This window comes from Coturnix japonica, chromosome 12 (assembly GCF_001577835.2).
Source record: "Coturnix japonica isolate 7356 chromosome 12, Coturnix japonica 2.1, whole genome shotgun sequence".
Lineage (NCBI taxonomy): Eukaryota > Metazoa > Chordata > Aves > Galliformes > Phasianidae > Coturnix > Coturnix japonica.
The window spans coordinates 93,362-117,025 of NC_029527.1; the positions used below are offsets into that span (position 1 = coordinate 93,362).

Sequence of the window (23,664 nt, forward strand, 5' to 3'; positions counted from 1 at the left end):
GAACAACTTCATGAGAAAATGTTAGTTTTGATGAATTTCAGTTGCTAAAAAATACTGGATGAAAACGTTTTGAAAACTGTTTGACCTTCTCTAAATGGCAAAGTTTCAGTGTTTTTAGGTCCAAATGCTGCTTCATTCTGATAGTTAGCATTAATTGAAGGTTAAAAAATGTTGGAACTGAAATGAAATTCCTGAAAATGGATAGAAACAAAATGTTCTCTTCCTCTTTTCGTTCCCCAGTATTCTTATTTCTGAGGAAACTGAGGAGGATATATATATATTTAACATAATTTTAATTTCTCTAAACTGGGATATTTAAAATCTCACAAATTGTTGTGGGAGGGCATCCCATACAGCTCGCTGGCCCCCTTCTTCAATGCAGGCTCAGGTATAAATGTGCTCTTTTAATTTTCACTCTACTGCCATACCACCACCATCTCTCTTTGATGCTGCGGGCCAACATCATAGAACAAGAGGAAATACTTTTTGAGTAGCCCTTGTAAGCATTTACCAGCTTCAAAGTCATCCTTATACTGTAAGCACACGGCATCTCATGGTCAGGACTTGGATGATGTCCTTTGTAGGCAAAAGAGCCTCAGTTTAGCAAAAATCCAATTTTAAATGGAATAGCAGGCTTTTAACAAACAAACAAAAAACCCCACAATCAAGGTACCAGACTGCATAATAGATATTAACCATGCTCCTAAGTGTCTTCCTGAATGAAGGCCATGGCCTATTGATTACAGATGATGTATTAACAGCATCATATTCTCAGAAATGATGGTGAAGTCTGCATCTAGGCCAAGGTTATCCACGAGGTACAGCAGTGCAGACTGATATGGGAGTTACAAGCACAATGTTGGACAGTCACACTAACAGCACGTGGCTCCCAGCAACCCACACTAACAGCTCTGACTCCTCTGCGCTGCACACACACCTCCAAGTGCCGCATGAGTCCAGCACAGTGGACTCATCAGCACCTTGTCCTGCCAGATGCAATTCTGAGTGGCAAAATCTGCTACTGATTGTACATGGGCTGCCATTCATGAAAGTGGGCCGAGCAGAGATTTATAGCTCTTTAAGTGTGCCTAATCATGCAGGTCTCTAAAAGAGAGGTAATTAATAGAAATTAATTAGCAAGTGTTAATTGAGTAAAATCAATTAGAAAAAACTATAATAACAGCTGTATGGTAGGAGTGCAAAGGATAGCTCTGCACCTGTGTTAGGCTGAGCAGCCAACAGAAGACATAGGTAAGCAAGCATAGGATGTGGCATTTTTCTCTGCGGTGCTTTGCTGCATGGTGCTGCAACCCTGGGAAGTGGTAACAGGATGCATAAATCTAATGTCATTTTTCCTGACCAACATGAGATCCACCTAACAGGGTCTGAGATTCTTCATTTCCTGAGGTGCAATCCTATGCTTACAGTACCTTGCAATTAGCAAGAGGGGCTTAAAAGATGAAATCCCGTGGGTCTGGACCAGTGCTCCCAGTTCTAGGAATGAAGTTTGTGCTCATCTTCTTGCATGAGCCTACAAAACCGGAGCCTGTAGTGCAAATATTAAGTAAAATATTAGTGCCATATTGTGCTACAAATGCTACAGGAGCAGAACAACCACAGATTGTCATTTCAGCATTGCACTGGCAAGAGCAGTTTTTATTTACATCTGCTGTTTTCATCATTGCATGATGAAGCATGTCTCCTACCCAGGGGACAGTGAACTTTGGCAGTTTCCACAAGGGCTGAGTTCCCCTCAGAATAAATCCAGGCCCAAGCCCATGCCCTTCTCAGAACCAACCAGCTTTGTCATTCACATCCCAGAGGCTGCCCTGAATTAAAGCTGGTTCATGCACAGCAGTGACATCCAGGCAGCTCAGAAGTTAATGATGTAGATCAGCTGGGTTTGACTGATAGGAAATGGGAGAATGTGCTTCTAGCTTTTAAATCACAGTTAATCATTAAAACTTCTCATGGTCACAGGTGCTGGCTTCCTTACAAACTCCCCTTATCAGCCATAATTATTTCCTGATCTGCTTTCACCTAACTACCTGGCAAATTTATGCACGACACCCTTGGATCACCTGACTGCATTTATTGCCCTGTAATCCAGGTCAAATGGGCCTCTGCTATGTCAGCTGCAACATTTACAGCACGTTATTTCTCCCAGCTCATGACCAAGTGCAAGAGCTATTCTGCCTACTGCCTTCCCTTTATACTACTCCTCTATTCGTGACAAAGCAAAACAGAGTAGCAAGCTAAATATCACAGAACATCTACCTTATCTCCTCCACCGAAACAGCACTCCTGCATAAGGCCAATGAGAGTTCTGCTTCCCCTCCCACCCCAATTCCACTTCACTCTACATTTTCAATCATTTTCAATCTACAGATATTGTCTGGACAACCAAATTAATGCATTTCTGTTTACACTCTTTTTATTTTGCTTTCTGACAAAGGCTGGCTTGCCTCCATAGAGGAGTGAGATCTAAGTCCAAACGCATCACAGCATGTTATTAACCATGTCAGAGCCAGCAGAGCTGGGACTTGGCTTTCTACTGGGTACAGTCCAGAGTTAACAAGTTTTACTAAATAAAAATGTATAGAATAACCTTGACCAGCATGGTAGCTTTGAACACATGAAGTCAAATCCTGACACCCTGTGTAAGTGGAGCCAGTGGAAATTTCCAAGATCAGGAGAGGGCCTGCACTTTGGCAAGTATGAGCAATATACATAAATAAAAGTAACGACTGGAGATCCAGTTCCCATTTCAGCTCTGATTAACAGCTCTGATTAACACTGTTCTCAGTGAAGCAGAAGCAGCTGTCCCATCTACAGGTACTGTGATCCTATACATGTTCATAAGCCTGTACTGTATAGCACCTACCTGAGCTACCAACAAGATCTTTCTATTACAACATAGACAAAGGGGACAGAGGTCTTCACTCAGGGAGAGGAAGAACTGAGAAATGGAAGCATGGCATTTCATGATCAAATTCATCTTCTTGGTGAGACAGTAACATCTACAAAAAGGAACAAAAAAGCATTGAAGGGGGATTTTGTTTTCACTGCTTAAGTTCATGAAAATACTGTTTTAGGGAAATTCAAAACCACATAGTAAGCAGGGAATGTACATGGAATAACCCCAAGGCCGGATTACATTGCTGTTGCTTAATCCTGGTGTTTGATACATGGTTGACTCTGCTTGCAGGCAATTGCAAGGTCATTGTGAAACACTAGTAATCAACAATTCAAACCAATGCTTCCTTTTTCTTTCTAGCATAGGAGTCACCTAAAACAGCCACTAATTCAGAGAGCTCTCAAATATGAACAAGAATTTGAAAACGCCCTGCTCGCTGCAGTCAGGTCTCTTCTGAGGCAGACCAGGGCACTTCTTGGACACTGGCAAACTCTGAGAGCTGAGGCACTACACCAACAAAGTATAAGACAGGAACTCACAGAAATGTCTACACAGACATGCAGTTCTCTTCTATCTATCATTCTATCTATCGTTCACCCCTGTAGCCACCGCATATAGTACTTTAAAAATGCCAGCTCAAGGCTCAAAATGAAGGAGTGCAGGATTCCTGGAAGTCCTACAGGAAGGTTGAGGAAAAGATGGTAAACTTCTCCACTGTGGAAGAAGTCTGCAAGAGATCTATGCCATATTCCCTGTCTTCCACCCACAGCCATACCCAGGCACATAGATCTTCAAAACTGCTTTTTCAGTTTCTTGCAGCTTTCCATTTCAGACCTTCATACTATTGCTTTCTTTCAGCTTTTTTACCATTTTATATATATACACATAGATTTTGAACAACAGTGAAATATGCTACAATAGCAGCCTTGCAGCCTCCCGTCAGCTGTCTGTCCACAAATACTTGCACCCTTTCACTGCTTCCTGTGTGCCCTGACCCTTTAAGAGAGGCACTTTTCAGAGCTCATTCCTTATAGTGTGTTCAATCCCCTGCTGATACAGCCAGCAGTGGTGGCAATCATGGAAGTCACTCACTGTGGCATGATGTCCTCAGGGCACTTGTGTCCCACTGCTGGAAACCCATCAGGCTGGGGAATCATTGTGGAGCAGAACCAGGCTTGTCTGTCCGTATACAACGCATCTCACACTTTCATTATGATGTCCCTGCAGCTGAACTACAGGATGCCTACTGTAATCAGCAGCCACAAGATTATTAGCACCATTCTTTTTACTTTTAATGCTGTTTGAAGGACCTTATTCAAACCTGATGATGGGCAAGATAGTCACTGATGGAATTACACAAGAGGGAGGAGTACATCACCTGTGCTATTGCTGTGCCTTATGTCAGTGTTCCCAAAAGTCTGTTACCAGAGTAACTTGAACAGCCTCTCAGCAGTCATCTTGGCACTAGCGGACCATGTAGGGCAAACTACAGCCATAATATTTTGAGCTGTGCCATTCTTTTTTTCAAGTTCACTCACCTGCTATTTGACACCTTGGTGAATGGAGTTAAACTTTCCCCATAAACTTTCCCCAGGTCCAAAAAGAATACTATTTCCTTTCTTTTCATTGGATTTCTGTGCCAAGTTTCCCCTGAAGATGGAATTAAGACACTGGCATATACCTATTTCTTCTTGCTCAGTTCTTACTTTCTTGTTGCTGGGGCACGTTCCCAGTCCTGGTTCACTGTAGGTATTGGTGGGAGTTGCTGGCTTCTGCCAGGTTAACAGCAGTGCACATAAGTCCCTTCTCTGTCAAGCTGCATCTTGCCCATCCGCTCAGCCTTGTTTAATCACAGGGAGGGAGGCAGGGGATTGTTTCTTGCCTTCTGAGAAATGTTTCATAAAACTGGAATTTTTTTGAGGTCTTTTTCTGAGGTTGGCTTCTTGGTAACTCTTCTTTCTGGGAAGGGTCACTTTTCCCAGTGAAATGTGCATAACATTCCAAGAAATCACACCTTAGGCTTTGGGATAAAGGTGTTGGATAAGTGAGGGTTTGATTAGCAACAATTAAGCATTTTGCATGGTTCCCCTTCAAAAAAAAAACCAAAAAACAACAAACAAACAACAAAAAAAAAAAAACCAACCCAAATAACACTAGGCTAGAAATAGCTTCTTGTGGGACACACATACCCACCACCAAAAAGCCCCAGCTTCCAACAAACAAAACAAAAACAAAAGAGAAAATACTTGCAGATTTCTTTCTGATCTGAACATGGCCCTGAGGCAGGGCTAGTGATTGAAGTACACCCAGAGTGTCTCACAAACCAATGCAGATCACTGCCCTTTGCTCACACTGCCCCAAGATGCCTCCCAGCTACTCCTCTGTTTTGAGGACACACAGCCCAAGCCTGCTGTGTTCTGCTCTAGGCTGGTGGGTCCACTTGCTTCCTGCCATCAGCATGAACACACGCCACCAGCCATACCCACTCTCCCTGGCACAGTCAAGCTATCAGCCCCAGTGACAGCTCTGCTTCATGTCTCTTGAACTGAGCAGCTCATGAGGCACCTGGGAGCAGTCAAACTCTTTTATGAGACTGAAGTGTATCTATCACTTTAACTCCACTTTTTGAGGGCTGTATTTTCCATTTCCCCATATCTATCTCTGTCTTGCCTCAAACAAACAGACCAACATACCAACCAGCACCTTTACTGGTAGCCATAAATAACAGCTGAAATGCAAAGCCCTTTGGGACAGCCCGTGGAAGATAAGTGACTAAAGCTCTCAGTTTCTGCTTCCTCAAGTTCCTAAGCCAGAGGGTATTCATGAATGTCCTTTTACTGTTAACTTTGAAAAAGGAGCAAAATAACAAAAGTGAGACTCTCAAGCAGCTGCATTACACCAACTGACAGAGGAAACTGAATTTCGTGATTGGGAAATGGTGGCAGCTGCCCAGTTTTTGTGCTGTCCCACTATTCTGATGTCACCAACCCATATGCTGTTATACCTGGGCACACTCTTGTAACGCATGAAAATACTGAGTTCCATAGATATCCATGTACACAGACAGAAGCAAGCAGCAAACTTTGGCTGAACACTCGAACATCCTTCAGCGTAAAAAAATAGGAAAGAAAGTTGTTCATTTCATTTTTTCATACTGATGGAGACTTAGGCCTGGGGCAGGAACTGAGAGGGTACTCTCTGATATTCTATTCTGACATAAAAGTAACTTGTATTTCATGTTTTGGAGCTCAGATCCCTGAGCAGAAGCAGACAGCAAAACTACGTTTTTTTCAAGCTCTTATGTTGGGACTGACATGCCAACCAGCCTTCTCATTATAAAAGCAGTAGGACTAAGTTTTTAGGAAGAAGACAGATTTGTCTTCCCTTGTACTTGAGGACTTTCCCAACCACCACACAACCACAGAGTAAACACATGTAACCAGGGTGAATGAGGGTGAAGAGTGACTCAGGCTTTCTGAGGCAGCATCAAGTGCAAACAAGACCTTTGACATGAGTTGCTGACTTCCTCAAAGTGAAACACCACTTACAGCTGCACAGTGCATCACAGGGCAGTCATCGCTTTCCCTTCAGAGATTATTCTTCCTGAAGATCAGATCTATGAACGTGGCACCTGCTACAGAAGGACTCCACAGCCATTCCTCCCATCACACCAGGATCTTCTTCCATGTGCAGTCACACCATGTGCACAGCTGCCTCTGGGAGCTGTTGGGAACTTTTGCATATCTTCAACTGGAATTTGAAGGAAGCGCCTCCAAGACACCAAATTCATATGAACAGCAAGAAAAATAGTGACCAAATAGAGCAGAAAATCTCTGTTTGTGTCCCCATTATGGCAAAGACTGATGAAGTGAGCCCTCTCTAGGCCCTGGGGAGCTCCCAGAAGGACATGTTAGAAAGTAGATCTGACTCCTGCTGCTAGTTGTGAAGTTGCTGCCTTCTTTCTTCCTGGTAGCAATACTTCTGGGCATCGGAGCTCAAACTCTAGCAGCATTCAAGCTTTCCCTCCTCAGCTCTTTCAAGACAGCTTGTTCCTGTAAATGCTTTCAGACTCCTCCAGCTTCTAGAGAGCTCTCATTTTTGGGACCCTCTGGAGGCAGCTCTGGAGTATGCTAAGCTAACAACCCATTTCCTTGATCCAAAGCCTGATTGTGCAAGAAGTTGACTCCCAATTTCAGTAGGCCTCCAGCACAACTCATATTTCCACTACCTGTGAGAGGAATGTTTAAACAAATGCTGTCAGTGAATAGCAGCTGATGCTCTTAATCATCACTGAGAGGAAAAGGAGGGATGGAAAAACATGCACCTGTCAGCCCTCTTACCAAGGCTTCAGGGTGAGACCTTTTCTTGGAGGGTAGAGGGGTGGTGTGGTTCTCTGTTCATTTGAAGCACCCTAGTCTTAGATGCTTTTGAGAAGAAGTTACTGGTAATCTTGGTGGGCAACTTATTATGGGCTTCCCCAAGCAGCAGAGAAAACAGCAGAGAAGTCAACCAAGAATCATTTCTGTATCTATTATGAAATGACCCTGAGACTTGAGATACTGCAGCAGCTCAACAATATGACAGTATATCAGTATAATTTCAAAGTCTCCAAAACAGAAGTTCCCCAGATTTTCCAGTCCTCCCTTGTTATTCAAAGACTCCTCCCCCATCAAAGCCCTCCCAATCACATGAGAGGCATCAGAGGATCATTAATCTGAAAGAAATTGGTGGAAAGTGTGTCAAGCACACCCAGTCTTTGAACTGAGTACTTTAGAAGATCATTGCAAAATAAAAGACAACTGTACATTCATTTCCCTTTAGAAAGAACATACAGCACAAAGCCACTAAAGTTACATGACCTTCATGTGAAGGAGAACAGAAGGACCAATCTTCATTCATTGCAAAATGACTTAGAAGGGCAACAAAGCAATGTCAGTTTTCACCATCTGAAGATACAACCAAACGTCTGAGATACACTGACAACTATAAGGCCTATTCATTGTGAATGCTTCTGGGCATATGAAAATCAATGAGAAATTCCTTTCCAGAGTTGCTGGTAGGCAGCAACTTTGCTTATGGCCAGGCTTGGAACTGCATGAAGTTTCCTGCAGTAACACCAAAACTAATGATGATTTTGGAGCTGATGGAATTGCCTGGAGGAAGCATTCAGTGCTGTTTCCTCATCAGCCTGACTGGTTCCAAGCAACACTGCAGAAGCTCAATTACTCAGCTACCCACTCAGACTTCCTCTCCCACACCCAGCTCTCTTACCCATGCAGATCCCCCAGAGGATGTCGCAGAGCCTTATGTAAAGGATCACAGCCCTATAATTCCTTGCTGATGTACTGATCCAATGTTGCCATTTACAAAGTGGCAGTCAAGCTTGTAAAAGGAAGGAAAGAAACGTTACTTGCAACCCAAGTGATTCCTTCTGTTAAGATAGACTTGAGGATTTGTCTGACCAATCCACTTACCTGACTGTCTGAAAGGTTTTACATAGTTGCTGGAAGAGCTGAAAGTCCACCCACAAGGTTTTCTGCCATCCTGCAGCTGCTGTTGAAGCTTTTGGTTGAATCATTATTTCAGCTTCCAGAGTTGAGTCATTTCATCTGTGTGAACATGTATGAAGAATGGGATAAGCAAGCAGTATCGGTTGTGCCGGAGTCTATGCAATTTCATTTTCAGCTGGCATGCTCATTTTTACAATCTCCCAACTCTAGAATCCCAAAGGTCTTTGATGAAGATCTCCACTTGTCAGGACTGGAGGTGATGGAGGCACATTATTAACAAACCAAAACTCACATGCTGTTAAGAGACTGCTATGGCCTCTGAGCAAAGGTTGGCTCTTGCATTTGGGGTCAGGGAAGGAAGAGGGAACACAGGAGCATAGAAAAGCAGCACCATCAACTTGCCCACACCGGCTACTGGCTTTGTGCGAATGTCCTTTTGTACAGCCCAAATCACTGATTAAAAGAGGTATCAATTCTCTGAAGGCATTTTCTCCCCACCATGGCTGCCTTTGTGTGTCATTTGCTGAAATAGTCTAAGACCTCATAAACATCAAGCATTACTAAAATAGATTTTTTTTCTCCACTCTCCCTCCCTCCCCCTTCTCTGTTTCAAGTATATGTAAAATCTTTTGCTAAAGATCCAGATTCTCCCACAGAAAGCATGTGATTCTTGACTGGAAATAGATCCTCTCTGCTCTGCCTCTAAAAGCATCCAGAGCAGATGGGTAGGGACAAGATGCTCTGGTATCACCAGCTTGCACAGTCTCTCTGATAACATACCAAGAGAATGGTTGGAGGAGAACACACAGCCAGCACGACCTCTTACCAGGTTCTTTCACTGAAGGGACCAACATTTGACTGAAATGGAGAAAAGAGCAATACATGTCAGTACTGGGGATGCCACAGTGGACCTGAGTTGCCTTTAAAATCTCCTAACACTCAACCTGGTTGCCAAGCAGAGCAAAAGATAGAACTCCCACAAAACGCTTCTCAGGAGAGCTGATCAGGAACAGGCACGCTCAACTAAGAATAAAAGTCTCTCTTAAGGAACTGAAAACTGGGGATATCTAAGCTGCAGACCTCACTTCAGAACAGACAAGGGCTGCTTACATTATGCTTTATTTTTACAGAGCATGAATCATTTCTCAGCTGAAGGTAGCTGGGATCACTCTGCTGTCAGTATCTCTGTCATCAGCTATGCTAAAAATACGAAAAGCTTCAAAGTCAGCCATGGCACTTTGTCAGCTCTGGACCTGTGCACATGACTGCTGGGTCTCCTTCATAGGCTGCCAAAGAGCAGCAGCAGGTACTGGCACATTTCATATCAGGCTCTGTGATGTACCAGGGCCACCTCCCGCGCATGTACACACACATGCATAAAGCTCTTGCTTCTTAGTTCATCCCCAGCAGTAAACATTTGATTGCACTGCCTGCTCTGCCAAATAATGGCAGCCTACAATTACAGTTAATCCTCTAAAGGATGCCATGCTGTCACACACTTTGACTCTCAGTCTTGCTTGAAGAACCATACAGCTGCCTCTAGTGCACTGCACAGCTGGTGAGCTTACATGCATCAAGGATGTACATTACCCAACACTGCCTACAAAACTGCAGGTAAAGAGTAAGCTAGTAATTAATTCCTCATTTTAATTGATTATTTGCATTTACATTAACATCCACCTCCTTCAGAAAAGAAATTATCATGTACCAAATGAAGATAACTGTATTAATTAGGATTTTAGTTGTCATGAAACAGCCCTCAAATGTGGTCCTTCCCATCTTGTCATAAACAAAGTTTAGGTGTGGCATGTTCTACAGGGAGCAGTGCCTGCAGTTGCATGAGCAGTGTATTTTTTCCATGTACAATGGCATTATGTACCTGCATTCCACTAGCAGTCTTAGAGTCCAGAATTGGTTTTTGCATTAACTTAGACAAATTCACAGAGAAAAAGTCCACTGAATAGAGGCTCTGCTTCTCAAAACCTTTAGCCAGCTGACTGAGGAAAAACAGAAGAGTGCTGAGGAATAGTACTGTCAGCTACCTCCTGAACTTAGTGCTGCTGCACAGCTGGAATGCAGGAGGTGAGACCTGCTCTCACCTGATCCAGTGGTCAAAGTTGTGAACTTGGGAGAGTAATAACCTTCCCCCAGCTGTGGGACTCAAAGATTTTGATGGATCCCTTCCCACTCAGGATATTCTATGATTCTATAATCTTTGGTCTAGGTTACACAATACTGTATTTCACACAGTGGCATGGGAATCTCATTTTGTTATTCCTGGGAGAGTTGCTGCTCTGTCTCTTGTAGCACTAGCTCTAACTGGGTACTAAGCTGATACATGAAGGTATAAGGGAACAGCTTGGTTAGCTAGCAAATTTCAGCATGGCATGTGCTATAAATAAGAGTCCCTCTGCCATTGTGGAACAAAAGCCAGGACATCAGATATTTCTCAGATGAGGAACACAACCCTTTTAGTATTTTCATTTGCCTAACACAGCAGGAGCCCAAAAAGATGACCTCAAATTCATTACTGGTACACTATTCTTCTTCCCAATGGAAAAGGGAGCTGTGCACCAGGAGTTACCTACTGCAGAACAGTCCAACAGTATCACAAGGGGCATGGGGACACCAGGCCTGGCTTCCAAAGGACACTGGGGCACACAGCTGCTGCTCCAGCAATGGCCATTTGAAATAGCAGAATGATTGTGTTCAACTCCATGCCAGTTCTTCAGCATGAACAGCCAAGATCTGTCATGAGAGAGTTAGAAGAAAATGCTGCCAGACTACAGAGATCATTGGCCAAGACACAGAGGGCTCCTGTACCTCTGATGTCTTTTGTGCTTACGCATGCAGGTTTCAATGCAGAACTTCGTTCAGTGGCAATAAACCACACACCCTCAATCTCAGCAGTCAGACTGCTGAGTACATCCCCTCCCCCCCCCCCCTTTTTTTTTTGTCCCTGGTATTTGGAAAGATTCATAAAATAATTTTAGCAGATCATTTCAACACTCTGAGTTATGATCTGAAACAACTCTGAAATCCTTGCATAGTAGGTCCGCATAACAGAGACATCACTGCAAAGGGGCTGCTGCAAGCCTTACCCAATGCCCGTGCACCATTACCAGTGCTCCTTCTCAGTGCAACTCTGCCAAGCCCATGTGTATAATCAACAAATATACAGAGTGGTGTGGTTAGGCTGGTATCTACAGATCATACAGCTAGAAAGATTATCACAGTGGAAAGGGATAATCAAAAATAAATGAAAATGCTCACCCATGTCCTAGGCTCACAGAAAAAACTCCAAAAGGAGGTATCTCCTTGAAAAGGGGTTTCAAGAAACACCACCCTGCTGGGTCCATGAGCTCTTCTTCCAGATAGACAGTCAAGGAAACAAACCAAGCAAAAACAAAAACCCAAAAGCACTAGATAAGAACATTTCTACTCCAAGTCAGACTTCACCTGGCAGCCACATGCACTCTGACAAGATACTGGGAAGCCAGGGCTGGTCACAAATCAAGAGCTCCCCAGCCAGAAGACCCTTCTCCCCTACTTGTATTCTTGGTTTCACCATATACTTCCAACAACAGGCTTGGAAGACAAAGTCCCCATCAGGGCTGCTGAAGAGCCAAGGTTTCCGAGCTCCCTTGGTGCTCTGACTCAATCTACCCTAAGTAGATTGCGCAGCAGCCCCAGATTCACCCAGCTGTTTTGCCAGCTGCTCAGTGAGGTGCTGCTGTTCTGGAGACTGTCCACGAGGAAACCTGGAGATGCACTTCAGACTCCATGAAAGTTCAGAGCCTAAAATACCTTCATCTCAGTTCCCTGGTTTCATGGGGAAACCTTACATTCACTGCCTGGATTCAGCAGGTTGTTGTACTCAATTTCCCTGCTGATCCAGCTGCATCATGATGCAGGTGCTAAAATCAATAATGTTATTGCATTTTTCCCTTCCAGCTTCAGGTGGAAGAGACTCGATGCATCACTATACAAAAGGAGAGGAAGAAGACACTGCCAAATTCCCCACTGGATGCAATATTTATCCTGTAAGCAAGGATTAACTGAATAACTTGATAGCTTTGTGTCAAGGCTTGTAAGAAGTGGTGACTAATCCTAGCTCATGGGGATTAACAATGTTTGCTGTGGGAAACGTGCCAGAATTTTCAATTATATCTTGTCTTACAAACACACTGTAATAGCTCTACATGCATACAGCCACGTTCTTGCCACAGTGCAGTGATAGCCATGTATGTCCTTTCTAGTTTTTAATGCCACACACTGGAATGCACTGCAGTCATCAGCAAGATCATCACGTGGACAGAGAACAGTAGTTTGTCCTTCTCCTTAAGCAGGGTAAAAAGGAGAGAAAGATCAGGTGTGCAGCAAGGAAGTCATTCAGTTATATTTCAGTATGTATCCTTCTGTTATCCCCTAGGTAAACTTACAAGAATACAATTGAAAGTAAATGAATTATCATGTTCAATTGCTAACCTACTACTTAGGCAACAAGTTTCCAACAGGACCTCCTACACACTCAACAGAAAACCAAGCACTTGCATTTATGCCACCATTTTCAAGTCTGTTACCTTTGCAAAGCTGTAGTCTTGGACAAAGCCACCGATCCATGGAAGAGCTCCTCTCCATACTGGGACTTCACCCTGAAGCAGACAGTTCAAGACAGGGACAGCCAGAGCAATACAGGATAGTGGCTTTTCACCTCAGAGAAGAGGCACTGGAAATATGGAGAGAACAAGAGCAGAAACTGGTGGTATCAATACCATTAGGACAAAAGAAGAATTACAAAAGCCAGGCACTTTTTGTAAGATTGAAGGTCATCAGATTGTAGTAAGAGAGAGATGAAAGCTCAGGATAAATCTCATTCTTGTGTGTAGACCAGTTGCAGTGAAGATGCCATCATGGAGAGCACACAGGGAGGAAACAAACAAAAGCAAAGGAAAAGAACAATAAAAATAATGTTGTGGCTTATTCTTGGCTACTTTAAAAGAGATGCTACAAAGCAGGACTTTTCACGTCCTGCTGCATTTCACTATTGAGCCACACATATGTGCCTGTTTATCTTCTAACAAGAAGACACTCGTGCACACCACCAGCAGTGCCTACCAGCCTGTCTGTCAGTAACAGCACTCAAGGCAGGCTGTCTGGAAGGAAGCCACAGCAGACAATTAAAACATACCCTCACAGTCCCCTTCACCTTGTGAACGTTCCAGGCAACAGCAAGAGCTGTCTTTGGGTTTCAGAGGCAGGTGGGTTAAGATAATACCTAAGCACAAGCAAGGGACAGAAGTCTCTAATTATCCTTTCATTACAACTTGTGCAGTGAGCTCAAGGAGAGCTCCCACATAGCAGTAATGTCATTTAAGCTATGCAGTCTTGGCAGGCAGTGAGACAGAGGTGCCATTGGGAGTTAGGCCTGCACAGATAGGTTACATTTAGATTCATGGCACTCTAAGGCTGCATCTGAAACCACTAAAGAAAGCAAACATGGGACAGAAGGAAGAAACAGATGAGAGACTGAAAATTCTATTGTCATTCACCAGCTGTTCATATTTTATGGTCTGTCAGCATGTTTGCAGTCAGGAAACAAACAAGACCTTTCCAAGCAAGGAAACAAAAGTTCCTTCCATCATTTAACTTCACTATCCCAAACACGTTCTCAGATCAGGGCTTGGGTTGTTAAGGTCTGGTCAGGTTTCCAGATCCCACATGCACAGATCAGCCAGTTCAAGTCTATAACAGACAGACATGGCAGCCCCCATATGCAACTTACTCATCTGCTTCTGTTCCATAGCCCAACTCAAAGATTGGGTGGAAAATCCTGGGGTGACTGGACAAACACTTCACACACACAATGACTCACACACATACAGCTTGCTTCCTCAAGCACTTATATCCTGTGAACAAACATGAAAGAGAGCAAAGCTGAAACATGCTTGTGCAAATTCAACCTGTGTTGTTGACCTATCACGAGCAAAAGAAGCCTTTTCTCTGACTTCAGCAGCCTGCTTACCAGGCCAACAACAAATGAAATTAGCTCCTGTCAGTGGCCCTTCAGTAAAGCAGCAGGTGCCCTCAACAAAGGAAAAGACAGTCATGGTAAGTCCACTGACCATATGGGGTACCTTCTCAGGCAATCTGAGAAGAGAAACAGTCTGTAGAGACAGGAAAATTAAACTCTTTCCTCCACAGGAGAACTGGTTCTCAATAAGGTTGAATGTGCACACAGGAAAATACAGGTTCATTACCAGTTTTCTTCTGTGCTTCTAATCTCTTGAGTTGAGGAATATTTCAGATTTCCATATTTCAAGAGTAACCCTTTAAACTTTTGCTATGAGAGTGGCTAGATTTGAAAGATGTGGGTTTTCTCTTCAGCAGAAAATAGAACCCCTAGGATAAGGCTTAATCTCACAGAATTTTTAGCCACCTACCCAGAACATTTAATGGTGTGCCTAAATTCATGTGCATAAGCAACCTCACTAAAAGCAGGCTGGAAGCCAAGTACCAGCTTTGTTACATCACAGCTCAGAGGGAAAGTGAAGCTTTGCCTAGGAAACATAACTGACTGCACAGGTGTGCAACACATTGCTGTGCAACTGCTTCTGCCAGGTGAAGCTGCACACAACCCTGGATTCCATTCCAGTGCAGACCATGAGCAGTGAATTGGACAACTTGTATGTCTGGGGATGAAGCAGAGATGGGGAACAGGGAGAGGAAGAAACACTGCTGTACAGAACACAACACAAGATTGGGATGGCAGTGCTTGGAAGCTGGATTGCCCTGTCCACACATGCTGAGAAGTACAAAAACAAACATATCTATTCACACACACATATACACACAAACACACAACCAAAAAAAAATATATATATATATCTTGGAGAAAAAGAAATCTTCTGGCACAGCAAAATAACAGGATGGAAAATTTTGCTTACCAGAGGCCATAACAAGGAGCTGGCTGTAGTACATAGGCCAGCAGGAGCACAGCATTAGAAGAAAACTTAATGCAAGCAGAAGAAAGCATAGGAAAGAGAAGTGCTTCCATTACAGCTTTCACACACAAGGGAAGGAAAAAAAAAAAAGTGAGGAGTTGTTAAAGTCTGCAGATTTCCAGATTTTGGAGCTCTAGTAATCCTTATTACAGGAGCAATTTAAACAGTAACTACAGAGAGTTACAAAGGTCAGTTGAGATGAATAATAGAGGGTTAAATCATGTAACAAAAATCAAGTCCTCTGTAGTTTGCTGAAGCTCTGAACAGCTTTGGAAGCTCTCTCCAGCACCCAGGAATGAGGAAAAGCACACCTGTACACCTTGTTCACAGTTCTCATCCCAAGGGACACAGGTCCTTTCAGCTCCTGTTAATCCCCAGTGGAACTTAAGGCAGCTGCATTCTCTTACCTCCACACCTTTGGCAGGATGGAGGAGAAAACATGGGTTGATGCACTCAAATGGATGCATTCACAGAGCCCTGCTCTGGACAGTGTGCCACCAGGTGAGTGGGACCTCAGTGATGGCTCAGTATCCCAAAGTGGAGCACTGGAAGGAAACAGCCAAGACCTGACATTTTACCCTTGCTTGATTGCTATTTTTTCCCCAGGAACTTCTTAAAACTACAAGTACAGTGAAATTTCAATTTAATTCTTTCTGTCCAAATGCATTTCATTTGTTCTCTTGGACATACATCTCGCAGGCCGGGAAACAAAATGGTAAACGTCAGGGAAATGAGCAAATTTCTCTCACACCCAACAGGCAGGCTGATTTTGGAAGTGTTCTGTATCTCACATTGCCATTCAATCAGCAGGAATTTCACAGCCTTGTGGCAAAAGGTTGAGGCTGGTACCAGGCTGCACCTCTACAGTTTCAGAACAGAGTCTTGACATTTATACACAATTTCACCACCACTCAAACCAAAAGCCAAGCCTTGCTGTGCTAATATTAATCATCCCCTAAGTTATGGGCTTTCTTTACAAGTGAATCTGGCTACTTAACAGCTGCAGCTGTCTCAGTATTCTGCTCTTCAATGGCCTCCCATCTTTGTCTCCACCAGCATCTGAAAGGGGCTAGCCCAGGAGAACACAGACCTCAAGATTAAACTCATGCCAGGGCAGAAGGACAAAGTCACAGATGTGAGAAGATGGGATTATATGCTTGGCTGCTGCTTGCTCTGAAAAACTTGCAAAGTCCAGGACAGTAAAATTTCCACTGAGCCTGCATTTTCTGGGATGTAACTTCTCTTAAATGATTAAAAAAAGAGAAAGCAAATTAGCTGCTGACAAAATCCCATACAGATCACTTTGACTAGGCTTGTTACAGTCCAGAGGGGAGCTGGAGTTCTTTGCTCAACAAATAGAACACAAGTCTGCTTCAAACTCAGCAAGCAGGAAAGGGCAATGCTCCTCTGGAAAGCCTACTTGCTTCTCCCTTGCTCTGCTCCAGGTGTCTTGGAGTTAGGAAGGAAGCAATTGCTTAAGCAAATTAAACAAGGATAAGAGTTTAAGTCTAGCATTTCCACCACAGCATTTGCCATTGTAATTGCTTTGCACCAAATCATTTCCTGCCAAGGCACAGTTGTATCTTGCTGTTCTATCCACCCCTACAACAAACACACTTTGGAAGTCATAGAGAAGCAGAATGGCCTGGGCTACAATCAAAAGGATTAACATGGTGGAAGGGTGATACAAGAGTGTAACAGCAAAGGGACCAGCACAGATAGGATGGTATTTCAAAGGAAAAGTAAAGGTGCTCACCCATCTCTGAAGATCTAGGCTCACAGGAAACACTCCACAAGGGAGAGATCTCCAACCAGAGATCCTTCCCCAGTGGCAGTCAGCCCTTAAATAGAGTCTAAGAGCGGTGTAGCCAGATCCCAACCCTTCCATTCACACAGCTGAACTGCCTTCACCTGGGCTCCCAAGGCTGGCCAGGTCCTTTCCCCAGGTGCTCAATCAGTGGTTCAGGCTGAGACTCAACAGTTACCATACGGTCTGTGATCAGATGTCAACCATTATAGATTCCTCTGAAGACAAGTTCCTAGAAGCTTAATGTACAGCAAGCTACTTACACAGCTGAACTGAATTGTAGCTTTTTATTTTGTTCCATTCCTATTCAAATGCAAAAGGTTTAAGGCTGCTTCTTGTTGCAATGTAAGCCTAACCACAAGTGTTTCCACGCTAGTCTGGAGGTCGCAGTACTGATACAGGAGCCATGAGAAGTCTGAACAAAGTTACCTAGGGCAACTGCTTGACAGAGCCAACCCTGAGGACTCATTTCCCCGCCAATAACTTCCAAAGAGTTTGGGATTCGTGCTGTTTAGCTTAAACTTCAGCCCTTCTGTTAATCCCATGAAGGCATGGAAAACTCCTACAGCTATTGTGCTGATAAGCACAAATTAGGGAACCGCTTCGTGTACCTTACTGCCTGGAACACATCTACTCTTATCTGTGGGCCCTTGGCAAGCAGGGCGCTGCTGGCCCTCTCTGGCTAGCCTTTGCCTCCACCACCCACCTCTGTTTATGCTACTTTCCCAATGCAATTGCAAATATGATAAAGGTTAACCAGGTACACAAGGTAAATAGGGTTACACAAAGTTGGATTTAGCCACTAAGGAAGACAGTTCTTCAGTACAAGTGATGAGGAGATACCCAAGCCAGATAAAGGATCCAAGTTATATAAACATTCTCCCAAAAGACTGCTCCTCATTTGCATAAGTACTGTAATCGTGAAAGCAATACTTAATGGAGCCATTTGGCAGAGACCCTGGCACAGCAAGCTGTGAGCCTCTCCCTGGCTGATGGACCAGCTCCAAGAGCATATTTCGTTGCAGGAAGGGAAGAGGTGAAAATCTGCATCAAGTCTTCAGGCAGTGGCACTGGAGCAGAGTCAGATCCCCCCTGATATCTCATCTTGCTGGTTTGGAGCAGGTTACTTATCCTTTCTTTGTTCAACTCTGTATCTATAAACTGAAACTTCATGGAAAGGCTTGGAGCTCCCCACCTGAAGATCTGGGGTGAGCTTTCCCAAGAGCAGCAAAGTGAAGCAATAAACCTAGGTTTTCCCAAGTTATTTGGTTCCCTAAAGGCAAACTAATCCGGCATGCAAGAGCCCCAGGTTGGATCTGGAAACACAACTGGGGCTTTTAAATAATCTATTCTTTTTTTTTCATCTATAAATTATTATTAATAATAATAGACCATGTTATGCTCCTGGTCTGCTGCTCAGAGATAGAGGGGTTGCTTCTCAGAAGCCTCCCTGGCAGACACGAAGACATTCCCCTCTCCTAAAAGGGGAAACAATCTCCTCGCACATGCTTGTCAAGGGCATCAGGCTGAAGAACCCCCGCCACAGGCCAAGGGCAGAGGCTCCCAGACAAAAGTGTTTGGACTTTGTCGTTTAGCTTTTGGATTCCAGCACAAAACCAACACATTTCTGTTTCAGCATGAATGTGCCTGCTGTACAACTGCAGGGCCTGGAGTTGCCTGGTTCTAGGGTAATAATAAGGAGGAGCAGAGAACAATAGAAAGCCAGCACTTGGCACAAACCAGCATCTTCAAAGAGTCTCATTGAGATGCCAAGGCAGATCAGGGACAACCATGCAGGTACAGCCATTACAATGCAGTTATAGGAGTGCCATTACTTTAACCTCACATTTGTCCAAACACCCTCTTAGACCCTTCTCTTTCAGACACTAATGAGCTAAGGCAGCCTTTGAAATTAATAGTGCTTGTGAGGAACTGTGTACTTAAGTAAACAGAGCTGGTCAAATACAGCCCTGACTAGTACCACTGTGTTCAAACACAGCATCTCCAAACTGACATTTCAGAGTTCACCTTATTCTAACACAAAAGCAAAAGGAGACCTGACTACGAGGAGATTCAGAAGCATGGGCTTTGCCAGAAAACATTTGATTAAAGCCTTCAGAACAGGACTTTACAGCCCAGAAGAATAAAGTATTACAGAAGGCTTCAACCGCAGCCTACAAATCCACTAATTGTCATCAGATGCCAACAATATCAAGAGCTTATGAAGAGTTCATTAATCAGTTTGACAAATTCACAGAAAGCCCATTGGAAGCTACGAAGTGATGGACAGACAGCACAGACCACATCTCCACTGGGGACCTGGAGGACACACCCTAGAAGGAAGCATCCCTGCATTCTTGTTTTAGGCTTTTTTTCGCCTCTCTCTTTTTCTCACCCTTATCTGACACAAATCAACAAATCAAAGTCAAATTAAGTCAGGTTTAAAAGCATTCCCTGTACCAAACCAGAAATCTGTGGAGATACAACACTTCCACAAAATTTATTGCAGCTGTGCTTTGCATTATTGAAGTGGAAGATGATGAAGAAATGTCCTGCAATTTTAAATACAAATCTCACTGTAAACAGACTGCTCATACTGCTCATTTTTTAAGGGCAACTGGAGAGATTTGGCTCATTCACAAAAACAAACCAGTAACACTTAAAGTCCTGCTATCGCCAGGACAACCTGGCAGGCTTTCCCACCAATACTACATCCCCCACATGGTAGGAAGCAACAGTGGGGCTGCCTTTCCAGCTCAGAAGTCATCGCTGAGACTTCACCCAGGGCCAACAGACTTAGCTAAGCAATGTCACCTTACCGCTCAATAGCACCACTGCATAATCTCAGTTATTCATTAAAATAATAAACTCCACATAATAAAAATGTGAAACACTCAATATATGCAGTACCTTATTTCCTTGTTAAATGATACCCTGATAAGAGATTTATGTCACGTACACCATTTACAAGAGCACAATACTATCCAAGGTAAATGTCCTACAAGATTTTGATCCTGTAATCTTGTTTTTGAGAACAAGGTGCTGGTACAGCTTTAGAAATGAACATTAAGCCCTTATCGCATAAATTAGCTCCTTTCAAGGCAGTGCTCATGTTGATAAGATGCCTGGTGATAGCACGTCATGCAGAGGGATGACAAAAGCAAGTGGCTACGTGGAACACTGAGTGTACAAGGGAGCTGGGCCCTGCTCCAAGAGCTGCTCTGGGCCTGTAAACTGCTGGCAATGGGTTTACCTGGGAGAAAGCAGCTCAAGTGAGCCACTGTGAGATTAAGCTGGCTCTATGAATAAGGACAGAGGGCAACAAAACTGTAATGGGAGAGAGCTGCTAGCCAAAACATGAACAGCCAGCCAACAACCCCAACCCAGGCAGCTATTTTGCACGGAGTTTGTTTTGCTGCCCTTTCACATGTACAGCCCAGTTCTGGTGTGCTGAATCCATGAAGTCAAAGCTTAGTTTCATATTTACCTTTACTAGTTGCTTTCTGAAGTCTTAGGCTCATTAGCAAATGAGCATGTGACAGCTACACTGCTACTGCACAGCTACCTTGGCTCCCAGATTGCAAGGTATGTTCACAAAGAAACTGGCAGGCATCTGCTGAGCTGCAACCAAAATACCTTGTGCTTGTATACAGAGACTTAAATCTTGTCTTCTCCCGTGGGAAGGCTGAAGGCTCTCAAACATGCTGAAGATTCACAGAATTAGTCCGATCTGACATTAGTCAGATTAGACAGATTAGCCTGATCTGACATTTCTTACTGGGGAGCTAGCTACTAATTTGTAGGCATGTTTGGCAACCCAGGCCATCGGAAAACCAAAAAGCTCAGGCAAGAGCCACTGCTGCGACACAATGTGATTGGGCCCATAGGCTAGGAATGGGACACATCCATTCTCCTGCTTGCAGGAGAACTTGCCTGTGCTGGGAGAACTGCAGGGAGTGGTACATGCACTTGCCTGAATCAGAGCCTGAATTACTCATTCTTTTATCTTCCTTCTGTGCTTTCTCTCATCCCTTTGCCTTGAAGTTCCTGGTGGTGTGACACTACATAATAGGATGAGCCATCCCTTTTGCAATGGAATTAGCTCACACTCCCCTCAGATGAGGGACATTGCTTTTATCATGCTATCAAAATGACACATTTTTCCCTCCTGCTATTTACTGCTTGGAAATTGGTTTGATCAGAATAATGAATCATGAAGCCAGTAATAAGAAAACTCACAAAGCTAAAATTGAGAGGCTCAGATCCCATGGCACTTTTAGCTTTCTTGCATGCCAGGATATACAAGTCTTTCCCTTCCTTCAAAATGAAATTACAACTTTGCATCCAGCATTCCATTCTGGAGAAGAGGGGGATCTGTATATTCCAGCTGACAAGGAATAGACACAACTGGAAGCCATGGAGGCCTATAGCACTGCAACATTCCAGCTAACTATGCTGTAAATGAGCCACTAGAGATGGAAAAGGGAGGAACGGCCATTTTCTGATGTATGTTCTGAAAGAGAAACAAAATTAAATCCCTAATCTTTGGAAAGCATGGATACCATACTCAACACATTTGCAAGAGAGGAAAAATATGACAAGAGCAGCAGGCAGACCAGCAGTAAATTTGGTAAATCCTCCTCCGTCATCCCAGCCCAATAAAGTATTTAATGCTATTTACTCCCACTGAATTATTTTTATTTTCTGAGTGTTTCTGCAGTTCTTGCTGCCTGCCTGAGTTCAGTGAAGGATTTCCTATCACAGCAAAAGTCATTCTTGCAACATGCCTAAATAGCTTTGCCTTTAGCTTGTTGCAGCTGACATGAGATTTACTGCAGCTGCAACAACACTGTGAATAAATCTGCTATTTAGTGGCTGTACATTTAGCCCAGACCCCTTCAGATGACAGGGAGTCACACACCTGACTGATGGTTTATTTCAGCAGTCATTTCTCCAGAGCATGGTATCAATATATCTTCATTGTCAGTCAAGTACCACAACAGCCTGCACTCTCTGGAAGGCAGAATTCTCTCCCATAAAACCGTGAATCTGAGTTCAGATCCCAAAGTCTGGTGGGCCTGTAGAAATCGCACTTTGGGGATGCCCAGCGAGTACCCCTTAAAACAAAATACAAAAAATAAAAAAATCCTCGAGTTTCAAACACCAGAATTATGCAAAAGAAAGACAGTTTCTATTGATTTCTTTGAACTATTATTTTCATGACATATTTTGAGAGTGGAAAAGTACTAACTTAAGATTTTTCAGATCCCTTAAACACATAACATGAGAAAAATCTGGAGAAGAGGGAAAACGATCAAATAAACAAGAGCTCCACCAGCCAACAAAATGAGGCCTGATCAGAGATGACCAGAAGGCTGAACTCAAGTCCAAATTCATTCAGAAATTAGTGGGACTTTCAGTTCCCTTAATGCAGAGGAGTTAACGTCTCAGCCAACATATCAAGTGTTATCTATATCTTGTTATACAGAAGGAAAAAAATGAATAAGAGCTTTTCTATCACCTATAGAGTACATACATATACATATATACCTTAATAAACCTTTAAATTAAAACCATATGTTTATATACATATATGTATGTACATACACACACATATATAAAATATAGATTACTGAGAGCAAAATTAAGCTTCTCAAGCACTGGTTTTCCAAACAGCCAGTGCACTGAACATGGAGACTGCAAATCCCATGGGCTGTGTCAGGTCAAGCACCCAGCACAACTGGCTGGCTGCAGGCAGAAACAATGCAAAGTCCCCCAGTCATCATTTACATCACCTCCCACACTTTTCCTTTTCCAGTTGGCCTCCCAAAGGCCAGAAAGCACTAATCTCTTGCTGGACCACAACTATTAGCACAGTGTTTTTGTAACTCCCTTCTTGAAAACAGTTTGGCTTTATATTGCTGTCATAAATTCAGCCTAGCAACAGCTGGGTCACATTTACAGAGGACATGTTTGTTAACTTTTATTTATTTTCTTTATGGCAATGTTATTCAAGGTGTGTTAGCCCTCACTTTGTGTTTGGCCAAGTTAGGAAAGAAAAAAAAAAACAAGATAAGATAACCTCTGGTTGATGATTGACAGATATTTGGTAGCTTGCATCTCCAGGACCTCGCACAGTCATAAGTAAAATGAATGCAGCCTCTAATAGCACTGACTGAGTAACTTCACTGGGAGTCAGACTGGGAAGTGATAGGGGCTGAAGAGGACAAGGGCAATTACTTGTAACAGATGCTGCATTTTTGTCTATTAGATCTTAAGCAAAAAACTTCTCAGTGGAGCTTTCAGCCCAGAAAACACACAGTGAGTGCTCCCCCAGAACGGCCACAGTGAGCTTCCCTGACCTTGGCAAAGCTGTGACTGCTCTGGAGGCACCTCAGGCACAAGGAGGGAGGTTTCAGGTGGCAC

The 23,664-nt window shown here is 43.5% G+C and overlaps 1 long non-coding RNA gene across 5 annotated transcripts; it reads right to left on the reverse strand.

The window, feature by feature from the left end:
- Positions 1-1,443: 1,443 nt before the first annotated feature.
- Positions 1,444-17,944, reverse strand: LOC107319555. 5 transcript variants are annotated; one of them, XR_001557857.2, is made up of 9 exons: positions 17,188-17,936; positions 13,011-13,156; positions 11,718-11,794; positions 11,012-11,175; positions 9,208-9,285; positions 8,392-8,526; positions 8,189-8,299; positions 2,885-7,145; positions 1,444-1,546 (listed from the first exon to the last, which is right to left on the reverse strand). It is a non-coding gene; the product is annotated as an uncharacterized LOC107319555 (long non-coding RNA). The 5 variants fall into 5 exon arrangements; XR_001557851.2 differs by lacking the exon at positions 1,444-1,546 and adding an exon at positions 15,839-15,976 and having other exon boundaries at positions 2,471-7,145; positions 17,188-17,944; XR_001557853.2 differs by lacking the exon at positions 1,444-1,546 and having other exon boundaries at positions 2,471-7,145; positions 11,016-11,175; positions 17,188-17,941.
- Positions 17,945-23,664: the final 5,720 nt, after the last annotated feature.